At 38.3% G+C, this 21,900-nt stretch overlaps 1 long non-coding RNA gene across 2 annotated transcripts in view; it reads right to left on the bottom strand.

Annotated features, from left to right (window-relative positions):
* Positions 1-6,715, bottom strand: part of LOC116080311 — a 69,792-nt gene extending 63,077 nt beyond the window's left edge. For both annotated transcript variants that reach the window (XR_004114391.1, XR_004114390.1), the window contains exon 1: positions 6,661-6,715. This is a non-coding gene — a long non-coding RNA (uncharacterized LOC116080311). The remainder of the gene's footprint in view (positions 1-6,660) is intronic.
* Between the last annotated feature and the right edge of the window lie 15,185 nt (positions 6,716-21,900).

The following is a 21,900-nucleotide window of genomic DNA, read 5'->3' as shown; positions in this document are numbered from 1 at the left end:
TGTCTTCCTGTCTTCAATCTCTTTTACATTAGGCCCACTCTCATAGAAAAGGTATTAGAGTTTTATGAACAATAAAAGAAGATATTATAGTGTGCATCTCAGGTTTCCTGAGAGAGTGACAAGATCTTCTGTATGTCCCAGTGCAGACACCAACCACAATTGTTATTTTGGCATTAGTTTTATTCTTTCTTGGAATACAGACAAGTCTTGTCACTTTTCAGAAAGCCTCTCAAGGTTATGGATCAGGTAACAGGAGCCATGATTGAATCATACTTTGTTCTAGAATAGAAGTAGTTGAAAACCTAGATGTTTAGACAAAAAAATAAACCTTGCTCTATCTGTAATTTTATGCTCCTAGTAGGCATAGGGAGGCCTGGTCATGACTAAAAGTATTTGAACTATTGCTGGAAGGTGGAAGAAAAGCTTATTAGTACAATACGGTAGTTCTCACCCTTCTTAACACTGTGTCCATGCACTTCTTCATGTTGTGGTGATGTGCAATCATAGTCTTATTTTTGTTGCTACTTTATAACTATTTCTACTTTATGAATCATAATACAAATACCTAATATGCAGATGGTCTTAGATGATCCCTGTGAAAGAGTTGTTTGACCTTCCAAGGGGGTTGTTGGCCATGGATTGAGAAACATTGTTTTAATACTATGCATTTATTAATGAATCTATCCATTCACCAGCTACATGTTAAATGTCTACTCTGTATTACATTCCCCACTAGTAATGGGCATGGGACACAGAGAAAAATAAGACATTAATCTCAAGGGCCTACAAGCAATTGGAGGAAAGCGACACATTTACATGGAATCAAATAAATGTGCTATATAACCTATGGTACTAGGAACATGGAAGGAGGCTGCAGGGCTTTTTCTTCTTGAGCACTAGGCAAGAATTCACAAAGTAAACAAATAAAGAGGTGAGTTCTGAAGAGCATATTCTGATGTGGCCACTGACAAAAGAATATCTCAACCAAACAAGGAAAGACCGTTGGTTTTGGAAGGTAGGGGGAAGTCAGTGGGGATTTGATCTGTCTTGTTTATTAGCTAAGTGTTAGTCTACATCTACCTTCAATTAATTCAGAAGCTACTGGCCTTTTCTTTCTTCTCCTGCTTTCTGCCCCTCCACATCATTCTCCTTCTCCTTCTCTTCTTTATCTTCACATAAGTATTGATTTTTATAAAAAGCTCGAGGTAATTATTAAACTTACATGTATCAAAGAATGAAGAACGAAGATATATGTGCACACAGGGTCATAATGTAGAGAACAGAATATTCCAGGATCTTTTCATTAGGTTATTTTGCTTCACTGGGCAGCAGAAATCCTTCAATCACAAGGAACCTACTAGTGAGCAGGGGCCGTCTGCAGAGTCTGTGTGGGCTTGCTGCCTCCCACTCAGACACCAGCAGCACTTGATGATGAGTAGCTCTTATCTTCTACTGTGACAGGCACCTTCTTGTCTTCAAATTTACCAACTGTCCCTGTGTATCCACCTTACTGACTTCATTTTTCACTTGGCTACTTTTCCATATTAACTGAAGCTTATTTCCAAACAAGGTAGTCTGTAGGTCAAGAAGAAATCCTGTTTCTTGCTTGCTAAAGTCTTTCTCTCTGCCTTGGAAGAGAAAGCTTTGAGAATATTGGAAAAGTAAAGTTCTATTTTTTCTCTCTTCTCATGTCATCCCACTTTTCTCCACCTTTTAGAAGCCTCTTTTAGAAGAAGCACTGCTCAGCTAGTGGAAGTAGAGACTAGCTAGCTAACAGCCTGAGGATGTGTCTGTGAAATTGCTGTAACTTCCCCCTGGTTGTTTCTTTGAGTTTTAATTGGAACTGTGCTTAATGGACCTCCTGGTTCTCAAAGACATAGTGGATATGCTTGCAGCTCATTTTCTCCATGCAGTTTTAACCAAGTATGCCTTCAAACATATCACATAACTAAAAGACAGAATTAAGCAAGAATGGCAGAACTCTGGCAGCAAGTAGCTCCCTGCTCATGGTTTTCATTGCAAAGCATATAGGATTACCTTATTGTTCCAGATATTAGCTGTGTCTATCCAGCATATGCATATTTAAACAGCATAACAAATGTGCTACAGTACAAAGCACCTATATGTCACCAAGGCCCACAAAACTTGTGCTGTGCCAAGGCCTGGAGACATCTTCCCAAGTTTCCTTCCGTCCTTAGGGGCAGATCATCTGTTGCTTTGGGTAGGCCAGGCAGCCTAAATTTAATAGCAAACATTCTCTAACTTTTCATATTCCATGTATAGAACAGCTTTTATTTGAATGTGGTATCTCCTCACAAAGAAGAAAAATCCCCAACACTACCAGTGTGGTAAACCCCAGACAGGCTGCCTGTAAGTTTTGTCTCACACAATAGAAAAGGACTGAGGCTCCAGATTTCCCTGGCTCACTCTGGATAATATTATCAACCTCATGGTTCGGGGTTAAGGTTTGGGGTTGGGATATTGTTAGTGTTTTCATCACTTGTAGAAATGTACAGTCTGACAGTCACCATGCCTATAGATCAAAGGCAAAGGGAAGTTATCTACTGACGGCTGCGCTGTAACTCCAAGCACATTTCTGGTGGGCTGACCCCAAGGTGAGCTGGGGTGAGAAAGTCCTGAAACAGATGGTTGCCTGAGAGTGGTATTGAGTAGAATGGTGTACCAACAGCAAAGCCTCCATCCTTTCTTTTTGGGGTAGTCCTACTAAGCCTACCCTTAAATGAAACAGTTGCACAGAAGTATTCTCTAACAGTGGGGGAGGTGGAGGGCATATATCAATTTGTATGGAAGGTGGCTGAAGTGAGTTTCTCTATATTGCCATCCTACCACAGATCAGCAGTCTGACAAGCTCTGCGACTCTGTTCTAGCTGACCTGACCCTTTTGGTCAATTTTTGCATAAAACACAACCCCTCCCTCTTCTGCAAGTCCACCATTCCTCAGAGATGGGATACTTTCTCTGTTTTTTGCTTTGGATACCTAGAGCTTTGTTTCCAAGGCACAAATGACAGAGCACCACCTGTCTGCTGCAAGGAACATTTTTTAGTTATTCCCTTAGAAAATCATCTTGAGTGAGGTATCCAAGAGCCAGAATGACACGTGATATGCACTCACTTATAAGTTAGCATTAGCTATAAAGTGCAGGATAATAAACCTACAATCTACAGACCCAAAGAAACTGGGTAATAAGGGAGTCCCAGGAAAGGATGTGTGCATCTTACTCAGAAGAGGAAATTAACGAGTTGTCAAAGGTAGATAGGGAGGGGGAAATTGTCTAAGAGAAGTAATAAGGAGAGGAATGGGGATGGTGATCAGGTGTGGGGAGGGGAGTAGGAGAGGTATGGACGTGAGACTGGAAATTGGTATAAGGGCATCTCTGGGACTAACTGGAGGCCTGGGACAGGGGGAAGATACTGGGGGTCTAAAGGAGTGACCCTAGCAAACATTTCTAACAGAGGGGAATATAGAGACTGAAGTGGCCCATCTCTAGCCAGGCAGGATTTCTAGAGGATGGAGGGGTACATCAACCCACCCATAAAATCTTCAACTCAATATTTGTCTTACCTACAAGATGTATAGGGATAGGTGGAGCAGAGACTGAGTCAGCCAATGACTGTCCCAATTTGAGACCCATCTTATGGGAGAGAGCCAACTCCTTACACTACTTATGATACCTTTCTATGCTTGCAGAGAGGAACCTAGCATTACTGTCTCCTAAGAGGCTTCATCCAGCAGCAGATGGAAGTAGATGCAGAGACCCATATCCAATAACAGGTAGAGCTCAGGAAGTCTTGGGAAAGAGTAGGGAATAGAACTGAGCAAGCCGGAGGAGTCAAAGATACCACAGGAAGATCTACAACATCAACCAACTTAGGTCTACAAGGGCTCACAGAGACTCAGCCATCAACCAGGGACTATGTAGTGGTTGGAACTAGGCCCTCTACATGTTTGTAGTAAATGTGCAGCTTAGTCTTCACATGGGTCCCCAAACAAGTGGAGCAGGGGCTGTCTCTGTCTCTGTTCCCTGACATTGTATCCCCTTGCCCCCTACTTAGACTACTTGGTTAGGCCTCAGTGGGAGAGGATATGCCTAGTTCTGATGGAACTAGATGTCCCAGGGTGGAGTGGTACCCAAGAGGTGCTTCTCCTTTTCTGAGAAGAAGAGGAGAGGGTGATGGGGAAAGGGATTTGTAAGGGTAGGACAGGGAGGGGAGGAGGCATGCTGCGATCAGGATGTAAAATTAGTAAAAATAAATTATTGGAGAAAAAAAAGATAATATTCCCTTCTCTGTTTCCTGCTGGAACATGGTTTCATTTTGTATGACTAATCACTTAATTATTAAATCTTAGCTTATGAAAAGATACTTCTATATGGCAATATTCATACTTTAGAAGATATAGAAAAGTAATTGAGGAAAGAGGGACTAACAGTTCTTATAAAAATGATACTGAGCTGGGCAGTGGTGGCACATGCCTTTAATCCCAGCACTTGGGAGGCAGAGGCAGGCGGATTTCTGAGTTAGAGGCCAGCCTGGTCTACAGAGTGAGTTCCAGGACAGCCAGGACTACACAGAGAAATGTTGTCTCAAAATCAAAAACAAAAACAAAAACAAAAACAAAAAAATGATACTGATACTACAACCATAAATTCTGAATCTAGTCTTTCTCATGAGCAATTCAATACAGGTGTCTACATAATCACAAACTATTGTTTGGAATACTTAATTACTCTGACACATATAACCTTCAGTATTTCTACAAGATATGTGGTAGGAACACACACACACACACCTTTTAAACATTATATATTTTAAGTAAACATATAATATTTAGAAACATATTTCCTTAAAGTGTGTTTTATAGCTCTTCATTATCCTACTACACTGTTCCTCCTTTATGGCCTCCTGCCCAAATTTCTTTCTTCTACATGGTCCATGTAGACGATTTCTACTGGGAACTGGCCACTAAGTAGTCTTTCTGAGTCTGTCACTGAGAGCGATGTGAGTATTTCAAGGAAAATTTCTTTATGCCTTTGAAGGAAAGATGAACAAATATGGAGAGGTGGGTGTATGTATATGAGAACAGGTAGATAGACTTTGTTCTCTAGAGACCCAAGGAGCAAGCTCACACTTTGGATGCAGGGCACTTCTTCAGGTCTAAAGGAAGAAACATCTCTAGCTACTGTTCTTGTTCTTTACAGCCCATCTATGGCCATCAGAGAGAAAAATCTTTTCTCTTCAGCAATTCACTTCTTTAGCTTCACTGACTGACAATGGAGTCCTATTAGCCTCCAAGTTTGTAAGACATGAGGTTTCCTTCCTGAAGTGGTCTCTTCCCTCTCAAGTGACAATAAGGGCAGATGTTCTCTGACAATTTCTTTTGGGAGGAGGCTATATAGAAAGGCAATTTATTCCTTTATAAGCACTTATACAGTCAGTCATGGAGAGTAACATGCCTGATGGTGAGACAGGTCAACCAAAATGGAGATGGCATCAAATTATAATGGTCAAAGATTAACCCCTAAAAAAGCAACTTTTATCAAGGACTAATTTAACATTAAAAACAAATACAAACTAGCAATTCACTCTTTCTCAACTTGACAGTTCACCAGTGGTACAACTGCCAGGTAAAAACATTTATCTTTACAACTTGGTGGTCCTAAGTTAAAAAAAGAAAGAAAGAAAAAAGGGAAGGAAAGGAAGGAAAGAAGGGAGGGAGGAAGGAAGGAAAGAAGGAAGGAAGGAAGGAAGGAAGGGAGGAAGGAAGGAAGGGAGGAAGGAACAAAGGGAGGAAGGGAGGAAGGGAGGAAGGGAGGAAGGAAGGGAGGAAGGAAGGAAGGAAGGAACAAAGGAAGGAAGGGAGGAAGGAAGGAAGCAAGCAAGCAAGCAACAAAGCAGACTTTGTTCACTTCTCCAGCCATAACTGGAGCCACCAACAAGGATTTCCTGAATTAAGCTCCCTACCCTCATTAATATTTAGAAAACACCCATGGTCATTTCCCATCTAAACTCTGTGTACTCCTTGCTCTGTCTTAGATCCACGTTGCTGTACCTGTCTCTCAGTCTTGGACTTGTTTGTTTTTTCTTTTTAGACTAAAATTTAGAGGAAGAGACTGAATTAGTCCTTCTATAGTTACAGCTGCTTCAGAGTCTACCTGCATTGTACCTCAAGGTATTCCTTAAATCATAATAACCACAGTCAGACAGAATCAGACTAGACCCTAGGATTTGGGTTTAAGGAAGTAAGGAATAAATAGGTGTCTGTCAATGGGAATAGAGAACAAAAGACATAAATATTCTTCATTCATTGATCCTAAGCATTTTAAGACCTGGTGGTTCATATTTTCTCTCAGTAATAGTGTGAGAAAAAGCTCAGCCATTCATACATGATGTGGGGCTGTGGCCATATTGACAAATTATCTCATCTTGATATATCTCTTTCTTTTGATATCTGACTAACTTTTGTACTGTTTCTGTGTGGCTTCTTTTGCCCTAGTTTTTGTGGGAGCCTGCTTGTACATCATCTTCACCCATAAGATTAGGTAGACATATTATGGGACCTATTAAGTCCCATAATATTATGCTTTCTCTCTTTTCATGCAGTAACCTAATTATACAGTTACTTGTGTTTTTCTGACTTACTTGTATAGCTCTTGAAGGAAGAGATCACACTATTTTGTGTCTTTAGAGCTTAGCCTAATGCCTAACAGAAAATAGAACTCGGAAAAATTCTATGTATTTGCTGGGTAACCACCTAACAATAAGAGAACTAGATTTCCTCTGATCAGGGAGAGAAGCAAATCCATGACACATTTTAAGTTGTTTTCTGTTTTACTGGGTGGTCTCTTTTGGGTTTAGCTTAAATAAGTCAAGAATGATGCTAACAGATCTTATGAGATTATAATTACCATCCAATAATTATAGTAATAATTACTACAATATGGTGAGCACAGATACATAACTGTGCTATTATAGATGTTCAACGTGTATAATATCTTTCATGGAGGGAATATATGAAGATGTTTTATATACTGGAGAGCTATGGGAAATATAGATTTGATAACTGGCATTGATAGAATATGTTCCTGAAAGTATATGAAGATTTATTCACTAATCATTTTTATTTATTTTTTTTACTTGTTACTCCTTATTCCACCAATCTTCATGAACGTATCCAAGGGTGGAGCTTTCTTTTTTTTAAAAGAAAGAAACTCTCATTAGCCTTCGCTAACACACTTTGTACCCTGAAACTCTTTGTATGAATCCATGGCCTATACTCTGAAATGAACATGAAGCTTGCTACTTGTCCCATGACCAATGGAAAAGAGTGATTTATTTTAACTTTTATGTCATCAGATTCTTATTGTTTTGGGAATTATTTACATGTGTATAATGTTTTTTGATTAAAAACACTCCCCATTCTCCATTGATCCACTCCAACTTCTCTCCTATCCTCCCATAATTTCCCTAGTAATTTCATGGGCTCTTTAAGAAATCCTCAGTTTTATCAGTGTGCCCTGTATGTGCATGGGTATAGGGTTATCTTCTGGAGCACATGTAATCTCTCAAGGACCACATGCTTGAAAAAAAAACCTGACTCTTCCCCCTCCTAACATCTATTAATTGCTAAAAAGCTCCTCTGCTAGGCATAAAACTTCATGAGCCTCTCCTCTGTCCATCCTGGAATTTTGTATGTCTTAATCTTTTGCAGATTTTCTGTATGCAATCACAGCTCTGAAAGTTCACATATATGATATCCCTGTCACATCCAGAAAATACTATTTTGCTGCAGCCAGCCACTCTGCTAACTCTTATATTCTTTCACCCCTCTCTTGTGAGATGATTCCTGAGCCTCATGGTTGGGAAGAGGATGTGATATAGATATATTTAGAGTCAAGTATTCTTCAGTTTCTTAGTCTCTGCATGTTGACCAGCTGTGGATCTTTGTATTAATCATCATGTACTGCAAAAGAAGCTTCTTTAATGAGAGTTGAGAAATACAACAATCTGTGAGTAAAAAGACAAATACTAAGGGAAGCAATTTATTCTAATAGCCTTTTATCTCAGTAATAGTATTAAGTTCCCCCTTTGGACCCAGCTCACTGATGGCACTAGGCAAAGTTCCATCTTGGAGAATGAACTTTAACTCAGAAACATGGTTAATTACTCCAATAATGCTCATCTCAGTATTCCATTAGTGGGCATATCTTGCCAGACAGGTCATTCTTGTAGATTTACTTTTGGATGACAAGATGATTGCCTTTCACTCCCAACAGTGCCATAGCATCATCCAACACTATAGAAACTAGCTAGTATGGATGGAGATTTCTGGTCTGTGTCAACTTCATTTTTCCATGTCCCATGACTTAAATTTTTAGTATGTTAACCAGTAGCTTCTTGCCATCAAGTTTTCAAGGGTAACCAAGAGCAATGACAGCAGTTTTTACTGTTTAGAGATAAGAGCCTATGGAACTACACTCACTACTCTCTCTTTCCCCCTCCCCTCTGTTTTTCAACTCCCTTCTCAAATAGAGTCTTCACAAATTTATTTTATTTATGTATATGTGTCTATATGAAGTTTCCACAATATATTTCCTTATGACATTCTCAAATGACTTTATTATTAGTTTTCCCACCTTTACTCACTAGTCTATCCTGCCCCCAATTCCCCAACCCACTTAAATTTTGCTATTCCATTACCTCCTTTTCCATATCCATATCACTTGCATCTATTCCCCTCTCTTGAAATTATCTCATGGCCATTTGCCTGTTTCTTGCCTTCTATGCATAATCCAGTGTAAACACACATATTTAAAGAGTCAATGCTAGCAGGTACATATGAGAGAAAATGTGATATTTGTCTTTCTGAATCTGTATTATTACTCAAATGATTATTTCTAGTTCCATCTATTTTCTGGAAATTTTCATAATTTTATCTTATTGTAGAGATGGCTGACATTCCATTGTGTATATATGACAAATATTAATTATATAGTCATTGGGGTGAACAGCTAAGCTGTTTTCATTTCCTAGATATTGTGAGGTCAGCAGTGAACATGGATGCACAGTGTCTCTACAGGAAAACATAGGGTCCTTTGGCCACATACTCAAAATGGTATAACTGATAAACACTGTCACTCTATTTCTAGCTTTTGGAGGAACCTCCATACAGATTTCCCTATTGTTTTTTTTTTTTGTTTTGTTTTGTTTTGTTTTGTTTTGTTTTTAGTTCATGCTCCTAACAGCAGTGATGAGCGTTACTATTTCCCCATATCCATACCAGCATGTGTTATTATTTTTAATGTTATCTATTCTACTAGGAGTAAGATAAATCTCAAATTCATTTTAATTTATACTTCCCTGATTTCTACTGATACTAAACATTAAAAATAATTTTCTTATCTGTTTGTATTTCTCCTTTTAAGACCTCTCTTCAGTACCAGGTACCAATACTTAATTGAGTTATTTATTTTCTTGATGCTTGCTTCTTTTAAAACTAACACAAATAGATTTATAACCAGGGCCTATAGAACAATTGTAGGAGTTCAAAGTGATTCTAGCACTCGTTATAATCCCCTAAAATAAAATCAATGTTCTCTGTATGTAATCCAGAGGTATAACTTTCTATAATGAACAGTTCTCAAATGAGTGATGGAAAGTGGGGGCACAGCTCTCTGACTCAGTGGTTCAGGCTAGACAGCTGAGCTCTGAACAACTTAGATTGGGACAATGAACTCATCTCAGGCACTGGAATTGCAGCTAAGGCATGGAAATGTGTCTAATATTTGCTTTCCCTCTAAAATGCTGTGAGGGTCTGTTAGAACTGCACATACACCCTCTGCTTGTTCTTCCAACTTCAGTTATGTTGTCAGGATTTCATATTATGATGTAATGCAGCACAACTTGTCCAAAACAATATTAGATTTATTCCATTTGTTAAAAGGACGATAACACTAGTATGTGGCCCTTCTGGCAAAATCTCAAGTCTTTCATTCTAGGCATGGCTTCAATCACCTGTTGCTAAGATACTGTAAAAAATATTATCTGTTTTTAAATGTTTCCTTTTAATTGAATAAACTGTTGCTTTGAAATATCAGTGCAAATGTTAAAGAGGTCTTTGAAATTGCATATATAAATTTTGTTAATTGGCAGAGCTATCTATGTGGACTCTACATGCCGCAGCTGCTGTCTTAATGGAATCCCGGTGGAGCTCTAAAGGATGCAGCATTGATATTATGTAACACAACTAGTGGAAACAGCTGATGAATTACTACTGGTTAAAAATCCTACTACTGTCATTGATTTTTTAGCCATGAGGGTTAATATGGATATAGAACTAGGATCCTGATTAGCAATTCAGTACCAGAGTGACTTGTAGGAAGTACTGCCTCAGCACCATATAGGCCAAAATATTAATATTTCTGTGAAAATATGCTTTAGTATCCACATTAATATTTCACATCAATTTGTGTCCCAATTCTTCAGCCAAATGAATTTGTTGAAACCTTTGAAGAGACTTGAGTTTTAAGGTAATTTTTGTCTGTCTGACATTGCAAGGAAGTAACTCTGGACCAAAAAAATATAGAATAACATCAATGTGTCCATAATTCAGAATAATTTCAGGATCAGTGTAGACATTAATAAGTGTCTCCCATAGTAGCAACTTTGGGAGTGTGGTGCATCTAAGTGGGTGGAGAAAACTTCATGGAACAGATTAAAATGTAACCTCATAAAAATTAGGCATAGTCAACATTGGTCAGCAGATTCCAGAATATGGATAATCCTCAAAGGAACAAACATGCATTGAGAGACTCTAAGACTACCTAACATAGGCCCTAAATCCAGTCATTTCTCTTCCTATATAGTGTGATTTCACTAGTCCAGGTCTCTACAACCCCACGTAATCTCTACTTGTCTTCCTAATACACTTCCACCTTCATTACCTGATTATCAGTCTTTTTGCACTGTCTCCACTATAGGTTTCCAGATTATGAATCTGACCTTGAAACCCACCACTGAAACACATCAATAGGGAAGATCTTCAGGAGTCAGAAGAGTACAATGATCAAAATTCATTGCATACAAAAAAATGAAGAAAACAAAAAACAAAAATAAAACAAAAACAAAAACAACAAAACAGAAACATTTCAATTTCATGGGTGTTGACAGTTGCTAGGCATGGGCCTTGTTTGTATGCTACTGTACATGATTTGCTTTTTGTTCCTCCTTCAGGAGACGTCCTCCCAGCCAAAGTTATTGGGGAATGTCCCCTTTGCCAAGGTTAATAACACCATGATAATCAGGGACAGCAGAAGTCTGCTAGGCAATGATGTGTCTCAGCAAAATGGTAAATGTTGTGACCTTCAGGAGAGCCCTTAAGGCTATAGGAAAGAACTCTAAAAGCATAAGATCAAGAATGTATAATTTCTTTAAGTGCTTGTTGGCCATTCAAGATTCCTCTGTTGAGAGTTCTGTTTAACTCTGTATCCCAATTTTTAATTGGGTTCTTGTTTTGTCCTCTAGAAATTCCCAGAGATCTGAGATGTTGAAGGCTTCTCTGAATCAATAGGGGTGATATTAACTGAAATTGACAATATTGTGGAGATGGAACCTGAAGAGAGAATCTTTGCTTTGGGGACAGGGCCCCAGTAGAGGGATGGGGTCACCAATCCACCTTCAAAATTTTTGATCCAGAATTTTTATTGTCTAAAAGAAGTTCAGGGACAAGAGTGGATCAGAAGCAGAAAGAAAGGTTGTCTGGATCCATCTCATGGGTGGGCACAAAACCCTGACACTATTATTGATGCTATGTTGCACTTACAGATAGGAGCCTAGCATGGCTGGTCTAATGAGAGGCTCTAACAGCAGCCCACCAAGGCAGATGCAGATACAGAAAACCATTGGACTGAGGTCACAGACCTCAATGGAAGATTTAGGGAAAGCATTGAAAGAGCTAAAGGAAATGATAATGCATAGCAAGACCAATAGTGTCAACTAATGCTGACTCATTGGAACTCCCAGAGACTAAGCTACCAATCAAAGAACATACATAGGCTGATCTGAGACCCCTGGCATATATGTAGCAGAGTACTGCCTTGTCTGCCCTCAGTGGGAGATAGTATGCCTAATCCTATAGTGACTTGATGCCCCAGGCAAGGGGAATGCCTGAGAGGGAGGGGAGGACCCCCTCAGAGGCAATAGGGTGAAGAACCTAGGGGAGAAGGGACCAGGAGGGTGGGAACATTTGGAATGCAATTAAATAAAATAATTAACTTTAAAATGAATAAAAGAATATACAGTTTCTCACTATGCAAAATATAAGGATGTGATATGAAATATATGAGGGCTTTTGCTGACGTAAAAAAACCAAAACCCCTAGGCAGATGCACTACGAGAAGGCTTGTCAGATATTAATGAAGGAGATACAGAGATTGAGAGAATGGTGATAGCAAGGTAAGATCCCACCCACGTAAGTTTTTTGCTTGTGCTTGCAAAGGCAGGTAGATTCCTGAGTTCAAGGTCTGCATGGGATAGAGCTAGTTTAGGCCCAGGCATAGTGGAAATGGTGATCTCAAAGGGCGATCCACTCTGCTATCTTATTGTCTGTACTTAAAAATGCAGGCAGATCTCTGAATTCATTTGCCATGCTAAAAATAAAATAAAATAAAATGAAATGAAATAAAAAATGTACTTGCTGTCTTCTAAGAGTCAAGGGGCTAAGGTCATAAAATACTGATTAAAGGGGTAACCAGGAGTAAATGACTGAATTGATATGTAAATAAAACACTGGGCTTTGGTATAAGAGAGAGAGCAACCCTGAGAGAACTGCTTGGAGAAAGAGAGAACACAGGTCTTTTAGATAGTTTTCTAACAGGATTTTCTACTTGTTTGGAAAATCCAAGAATTTTTCTAAAGTAGCTTTTTTGACCTTTGTAGGAAAACCCATGAGCTAGCCAGAGAGCTTTTAGAATTTTTTTTCTACCATGAGAGTTCTCTCTCAAGCAGAGAGAACTGTCTCAAGCAGAAAGCTAGCTCAAGCAGACTACATAGCAAAGAGCTATCTGCAGAGGATTGTCTAGGGAGCCATCTTGAACATACTACAAGGCTGTCAGTTGCACCCATTATTGACTGGGTCATTTCTTCCGCTGTTCCCAAACACCCCTTTCCTCAGAAGCCCTCTTCAAGCCAAAGCTGCTCCTTGGCACTTACTTCTCACATTATCAGTCACTAAATAATAGATACTATAGCACTTTCCTTTATCATTCATTCATTCTCACTTTCTATCTCAGACAGTATCACAGGGCTTCCTGTGTCACAGTGGAGATATTCTCCTACAATTTCCACCTTTCCTAAAGGACTTGCCATCAGACTCTGAGTTTGCGCAACAAAATTGCCCACTTGTGGTTTTTTTCTCCTTTAAACTTTTAATATCAAAATCTCCCTCTCAGGATTTAGAACAACTGCTAGGGACATAATTCATATATCTAGAGTTTAAACCGTCAGAAAACAGGAAGAAGCAACACTCACAAAATTCACTTATCCTGTCCTAGAAGCAGCAATTGTCACAAAATAACAAAAATGAGCATTCTTATTTGGAAGTGTTAGATGTATTTCAGCCTAGTGGTTGTAAAAATTTAGACTATCTGGTTGCCAAAAATATAAACTGCCATTTCTTATCTATAAGGATATATCAAGAGACACGGCAATGTTTTAACCAAAAGGAATGGAATTTCTTACAATGAAGTTGGGTGGGAATGAGATGGCTTTAAGTGAGTTTTTTTGTCCTGTATATCTAGTAAAATAAATTAGGAAATGAATGATGTTTATCTCCTTCCATAGAATGATAAGAAATATATAAGGTAAAGTAACTTACCATGATCTTTTAAACGTGATTGTATTGTAGATGTATCGGTTGAGACTGGGCACTACATAAACTCTTGTTCTCTGCATTTTGATTGGTTGTGGTTTTCTGTAATGATCTCCATCTCTTGCAAAGAGAAGTTTCTTTGATGAGGGGTGAGAACTACACTTATCTGTTGATATAAGGATAAATATTTAGAATGTAGTTAGGGATTATGCTAGTTTAATAAAGTGGTGGTTATAGACTGACCTTCAAGATCTATGACTTGATTAGCACTGGGTAAAACTTCCATGAATTTGAGAGAGAGACAGTGATAGATAGAGACAGACAGAGACAGAGATGGATATGTAGAGAGAGAGAGAGACACAGACAGGCATATATATGGTTCAAGGGGGAAAGAAGGCTTCAGGGAAGGGGTTGGGAGGAAAGAAAGAGAAAGTGGAAAATACATGTAATTATAATTTCAAAAGACATTCTTTTTGGAAGTGATTATTATTTATTATTTTTTGCCCCATATCAATGTTCCCAGGGTAATGACAGCAAAGTCAGGGCCAGCTTCTCATTCACCTGCCTGGAAGGTTCTAGAATAGGCCTAGCAATCAAAGTGTGCTCTGGGGACCAGACCAAGCTATGCCTCAGCAAAAGGGAGCTCGTGTAGCACACTCAGGCCCTGGGTTCAAACCTTATCTCTGAAGAAACAACACAAAACAAAACAAAACAATCCACCATCAACATAGCCATCACTCCACTACCACGTAGAAAGCACAGAGTCCAGTCACGCAGCCTCAGACCTGGCTTTGGACACCAAATTTGATTAACATTTGAATTTGGTTAACATTTCCTGAGATACTCACTCCTCTATAGAGGAGATGTTAAGCACATTGTTCTAGAGTTCTAAGAAATTTAAATCCAGAGTGGGAGAGTAGATAAAGTAGTCACTCAGGGGACAAAGGTCCCACATGGGAGTGGACCTGTGTGACTACCGAAATGTTCTGACAAGCATAATCTGTATCAGAATCACTCATTTATTTGTTCATGCAGAGCTATCAAATTTGAGTTCTTAGTATAAAGCTGGCATTGATCCAGTAATAAGAAATTCAGCAAGGAGTAAAGTCCATAAACTTTTAGAGCTCATGTGATAAAATATTTAGACTTATAGTTCACCTTCACACTTTTTACCTGTCTTTTACACAAAGGTGTAAAACAATATTAAGAGTAATGAAGAATATGAACTTAGAAACATTTTCCACAGACCCCAAAGAAGTCCATGGTATCACCTACCATATATATCTATGAAACCCAGTCTTGAGCTGAAGAGATGATAAGAATTTCAGCTGACTGGTAATTATCTGGGAGCTCATATTGCTCAGTAGCAAAGGTTTGTATCTGTGGTTTTGAAATCCATGTCTCAAAGGTGCATTGAGACAAGTGGTCTCAAATTTTTCATCTTAAAACTATCATTAAAATAGAAGAGATCTGAAGTGTTGAATACAGAATCCACTATTTCACAAGTGGACAATATGCTTATGGCACTTTGATACTGTTAGCATCTATTGCTATCACAGTTTGTTGCTATTAGAGTATTGTCATTGGCAGTGTATGTATGATGGAACTGGCAATCCAAACATTTTGGATTTCCTATAATGAATGTTGCTTTTTTATATATTTATATATTTATATATTTATTTATTTATTTATTTATTTATTTTAATGAATGTTGCTTTAATCAACATTTTAAATCCTTTTCTAGAATTTATCTAGAACCATATGTGTTTGAAGCCTCTACTCATTCTTCTGCCTTCCGAGAATTAGGTCTTTGAGAGCTTGGCACAAAATAAGAACAGGAAAATGTCTTCTCTTCTCTTCATTTCTACAGAGTATAGACACCATTTGTCTGAATTTTTAAAAACAAATAAAATAATGTAAGTGCATGTGACTCTTAGGCTACGATGAAGCATTGCTATCAAGTTCAAGTGTTGAATACTAGGTCTCCAGTTAGTGAAGCTGTTTTTCTCTGGTGTAAGCCTTAGGAGGTAGGATGGGATCTATTAGGAGAAAATTGATTATCTTTGGTCCCCAATCTCTTTCTTTCTCTCTCTCACTCATATTTCCTGATCATCACAGAACAAATAGCTTCCTCCTCCATATATTCTTACAGCTATGATGTTTAACATCTCTTCAGGCCCAATTTAAAGGAACCAGGTGACCATGTGTTGAAATCATAATACAAAATAAATGATTCCACTTTTAAATGTATTTGTCATGTATTTTGGTCACAGTTCCAGAATCCTCATACAAAAAAATACAGATTTATTGAATTTTAAAACTTGGGAGAACTTTAGACCCAAATCCATGTAGTTGAAATCAGTAGCCCAAGTTAGACTATAACAGTGTCCTAGATTATTAGCCATAATCAAATAATAAGATGGACACTATATTAATAAATGGAAAATAGAAACATGAATAGTGGTTTGGCAGGATAAATAAGAATTCTCCATCTAGTAAGTACAGAATAAAAGGTCTTGACATGGGTGTCAGTTTTGCTCCCAGTCAGATTCCGTAAAGTTCACACTGTAACAAGTCACTGACATGTACACAATGGGAATATACAAGCACAACCAATAAGAATATTCTTCTTAAAGTCCTATCAATAACTCCTACTGTTAGTAGGTGAGGGCAAACGAGTATAACTCAGTGTAAAGCATATTTCTGTTAGAGTGTGTCTACTTCCACAATTGTGTGAGAAATTTGAAATGCATTATTTTACATTGCTAATTGAAAAAGTTACTGTAAGCACTTTCGCTTTGGGGTATCTTGGCATAAGCTAGTAAGGTCTAATGTTCTACTCGCCCTCTGACTTCCCATTCCCTTGACCACAGGCCACTAGGACATTGGAAGTAATGGCATCACACAATTTGGATATCTGAATAAAACTTTTCCCTCCCTCTTTGGAAGAGAGATTGTGCTTCGAAACATGTATATTATTCTTGTTATTTGAGGGAGGTTCTCACACTGTAGCTCATGCTAGCCTGGAACTCACTATATAACTTAGGGTGGCCTGTATTCATGAAAATTCTCCTTTCTTAACTTCCTGAGTATTGGGATTACAGCATAGCCACATGCTTAGCAAGAAGTATTACTTCTTAAATTTCTAAAGATAGTTGAGGCATTCATAAAAGGTATGGGCATGATAGATAACTTTGAAGGTAAACAACCATTGACCATGAGGCTAAAGAAGTTTATTCTCAGCCACCCATTCTAGATTGAGTAACTCATCACATTGTGTAAATTGGTATGTTATTATTGGGGTGAAGATACATCTCAGTGAGTAAAGCCCTTGGTGTTTGAGTGTCCAGTGAAAACTAGTGTTCAGATCCTCGTTTCCACATAAATACTGGATGATTTTGTTGCTTACGTATAATTCCAGTGCATGGGAGCAAGATGGTTACCTAGACTAATGAAGTGAGTGAACTCTATGTTCAAACAACAGACCCTATTTGGCACTTGATGTCAAGCTCCTGCCTCGGTATGCATGAACACTCATGTGACCCCACACATATGCAAACATGCATACACATAGCCATACTAATCACATACATAATACATACACACACACACACACACACACACACACAGAGAGAGAGAGAGAGAGAGAGAGAGAGAGAGAGAGAGAGAGAGAGAGAGAGAGAGAGAGAGAGAGAAGCTTTATTCTCTAAGTAATAGAATATGTGGGGCAGTGGGGGCTTATACCAGAGTGGGTTTGTTTTCAAAGAATGTCAGTGGTCAAGCTCTTGATTTTAAAGGAGATTATGATTTGAGGGAATAAAGCATGAAGTGATGTTGAAATGAAAACAAGTGAAGAATGGCAAGCCACTCCTGTGGTCATCTCATATAATGTGGATGTACATTTGACCCAAAGGGCTGTAGCTCTCATGTTTATATCATGCATACTGCCCCTCTCATCATCATATTTCAAGATCAAAAATGGTGAAGGGGAAGATAAATGATGACATACAAGCTTTTGAAAAAGATAGATTATCCCATTTACCTCACTCAACTCAGTGACTGAAGTTAAGTTGTATGGCATCTCTTCTTTGTCAAATACATTTCTGGGTTTTGTGACAAAAATACCTTGTACTTTGCTCCCAATTCCAAGACATTCAGTCTCTCATGAAAGGGAAGGCTTGATGATAGGAGCACAATGAATATAGCTGGTTACATTGCATCTGGCGTCAGATAGTATAGATTTATATAGGTAGTCAGCTTAACCTTCTCCATTCTCATTCTAGGACCCATAGAACCACACTGCCAACATTCAACATTTCTCCTCTCAACTTCATCACTCATCTAAGGTCTCTCTCTCTCTCTCTCTCTCTCTCTCTCTCTCTCTCTCTCTCTCTCTTTCTTTCTCTTTCTCTTTCTCCCCCTCAGAAATTCCCAGAGAGCTCTTTTCTAGTTGATCCTAGATTCATATTAACCATGGCTTCCAAGGAAATGCTAACAAGCAAGAATCAGCACTGTATTCACTGCTTCTATGTAATGCTAACTCATCCTTTTGGGCTTGCACATCACTGTTGATGTGTCTGTGTATGCAGTGTCAGAGTGTATTACTGCTCTTTGGGTCCTTTTGGGTCATTTGTTTTAACCAGCTGCATCAGTACACAACAGGATTAAAATGGATTGCTTATATATTTTGCTTTCTTAATGCAATAGAACTAGAGGGTGAGGACTATGTTTTATTGTTTGAGTTACCACAGGGTAAAAACATAAATATCTCTTATTGTTCTATTAACATACCTTAAACAACAACAACAGTAACAAGAACAACAACAATGAATTGCTGAATTCTAGAATGCTAGAGATAGAGTTCTAGATTAGCGTTGATAGGACACATGACAACATCTGGTTTGCAATGGAAATAAGAACACATAAAATGCTTCACAATGCAATTTTAAAGTCCATAATTTTGAAGAATAGATAGTATCTTCTTCTGATTAAGTTTTACAACCCTTACATCGCCTACCTCTATATTTTAAGTAATTAGTTTTCCAAAATGTTTACTGACTTCTGTTATGTTTGATTGGAGAAAGAAACAGGACAGAGGCCATTTTAAATAAAGGTCCATAGGAAATGCCAGGTTTTCTTCCATACTCGTCTATGAGTCTAAGGTCACAGTGCCATGTGATGCTCACTGCCAGATACCCCTTCTGGTCTCAGTGGAACATATTATTGATTACCTTGGATGAAAACAGGACTGGGTACCACCTGTGGACACTTGGAGATCTGGTCTTCATCTAGTAACAATCTGAGGCATACAGATGACAGTTTTGGCAAATGTAAGAGCAGCTACTTTGGAAAAACTAAGCGGAGCTACAGTCCTTTGTGAAGATGAACACCTGATATCTGGAGAATGAGTAGATCTTTGGCTCATAAATCTCTGAGATCTTCTGCTCTCAGGATCTGAAGCCTCACTGGCCTCTGTTGTCTCTTAGAAGCCATGTCATTAGGATTGAATTTACTGAGATAGTCATGAAAGTGCAACAGGAGCTACAAGTACACATAGACAGACATATTAATAATAAAGATAAGTTTGGAATGAGAAAGCCAAGGAAGTATTACTGAATTAGATTTTTGGTACAAAAACTGTTTGTGACCATTGAAGCATTACAATTTTAATTCACTTAAAGGAAACTATATTTGCAATAAAATACCACTGATTTTGTATTTTGCATTCCAAAAACAAATGCAAATTAAAACTACGTCTTGAAATTAATCTGCTTCCAAAGTATGACATTAGTGCTGGGGTTGTTGAAACTTCAACTAGAGAAATTATTCCTTTTCTCAGAACTAGGATATCAAGAGTGGAGAAATAAAGAATATCATGCCTGTGGAAAGGCAAAATGTAGCAGAAAGAGAGGTTACTCTTACCTCTAGTCAAAATATCTTGGTCATGTCCAGGTAGAATGTCCTGGACATAATTTTCAACCGAGATTCAGATTCTAGTGAGCTTATTCACATGCTGAGGCTGAATACTTAGAAATCTGGTTTGACAGAACCTTATTGTTCCTTTTATTCAATATGTTTTTCTATGAACATGCATCATGTGCCAAACACTGCATTCCACATAAAAGTTTCTTTCCCTTTGAAGCAAAGAATTCTAATAATTACTACATAAATGTGACCTGGCAAAACAAGTCTGTCACTTCTTATCATTCCACATTATAAAAGAGAGGGTTGGATGAGTTAAAAATTGCATCCAACTGTTGATAAGAATGATGTGAAATAGGAATGTCTTAAGCTAGCGGGGCCATTACTTTTCTGTTGATCATGAAAAGTCAGGAGGGAGGCAGGCCAGGGAGAGTGTGATAGACATATGCTATCATCGATGCACTGGGACGCTTTCATCTTTAAGTTCCACTATCCTCAGCACATGGTATCCATCCTCAAGATCATGAGATGGCAGCTGGAAGTTTTGCTGTCACATCCCTGTTGCACAGAGAGAAGAAAACAGCTAACACAGAGAATCCTATAATCTCTTAATGGAGTCTGAGCTCTAAAATAGCTTTTTTTCCCCATTTCCCACAGAGACTTTTTTCTCCCATTGCATTGACAACTCCTCGATGCAAGTCACTCTGGAAAACATTTCAGATGGCAGTTACATCTTTATGTCATATAATATACAACATTTGCCACTAAAATTTAAAAGAAAGCTGGATATTTGGATGTAGTTGGAGGTCTCTACCACTAGACTCTAGAATGAAGGTAAATGTGAGATGGAGACATAGATTTGGATTCAGAGATATGCTGGCATTTACTAAATAATGTACACTATCATGACAATGATATGGTGATGGATGGTCATCACAGTTCAGATTTTCAACCTCATACTTATGAACTCTGACCTTCAGGTAAAACCTTGCTTGTAAGATTACCTTCAGAAGATACAACACAGTTCAAAGTGGTGTTGGGTGGCTGATCCTATTTGTGTGTTTTGCATTAATTTTTTTATTGCTAACAAAATATGGAAACATCTAGACCAACAAAATAGACATTTAAGGTTAAAATGTCAAAATGCAAAGGGAATTCATGGATACTGTAAGGCATAAGGATATTAAAAAGGAAGACAAACTAGACTTTACTCAGGCTAGACCCCAAAAAGACTATACAGAGAAACATGGATGTGCTTTGATCCTATAATCTCTTCTCATGGCACAAACAACCAAGGTGTGCTTCAGTGAAGAAAATGAACAGTCATTGTGCTGCCATCTGAAGACTGGTGTTTAAATCTATCTGAAACTATTCCTATGTAATTTTGTCAGCCCATGCCTTTCATTGTATAGATGTTGACTTCTGCATGCCATATACCGAATTTGTTAGCTGTGTAACTCCTTTATTGAAGTCCCATCTTAACTTTCTTTCCCCTTCGCTGCATATAGCATCTACATGCTCCATATTTCACCATGATTCTTTTCTTTCCCTACTCCATCAGCTCTTTGATAATAGGGAATTACATTTTATTCTACACAGAAATTGTGGCTAGATAACATGCAGCACATAACAGGTACTCAGTAAACATGCCATATTGTGTACTTGCTATACATTTTATCCTGCTGCTTTCCCAAAATGCTAACCACCATATATATTCATGAACACAAAGGTATACATACTCCATCTGATAGTCTTTAATCTCTGTGAGGTCAAGGGTGTCATCATTTTGTTTCTCTTTTCTCAGCACCTATAACAGAGCCTGGCTTTTAGTAGGTGTTGAGTTGAGGTTTGCTGATGCCAATTTCCTCATTAATTCAGAGTAAGTGATTCAGTGAAGTCCTCTGGCCAGGAACTGTGGGATCAAATACCCATTTGCCATGATCTCTGGCATTCAAAGCCTCTGGCTTTGTATTAGTATTTGACTCAGAAACTTAAAAGGATGAGTGGCAGATTTTCCAGAACTAGCAATTTTCCTATGTTCCATATGTTTTCAAACAAAAACCAAAATGGCACCTCAGAGCCACAAACTCATT

The sequence above is a fragment of the Mastomys coucha genome, unplaced genomic scaffold, assembly GCF_008632895.1.
Source record: "Mastomys coucha isolate ucsf_1 unplaced genomic scaffold, UCSF_Mcou_1 pScaffold6, whole genome shotgun sequence".
Classification (NCBI taxonomy): Eukaryota; Metazoa; Chordata; class Mammalia; order Rodentia; family Muridae; genus Mastomys; species Mastomys coucha.
Note: the sequence above shows the minus strand (reverse complement) of the source record. Positions and strands in the feature narration are given on the sequence as shown.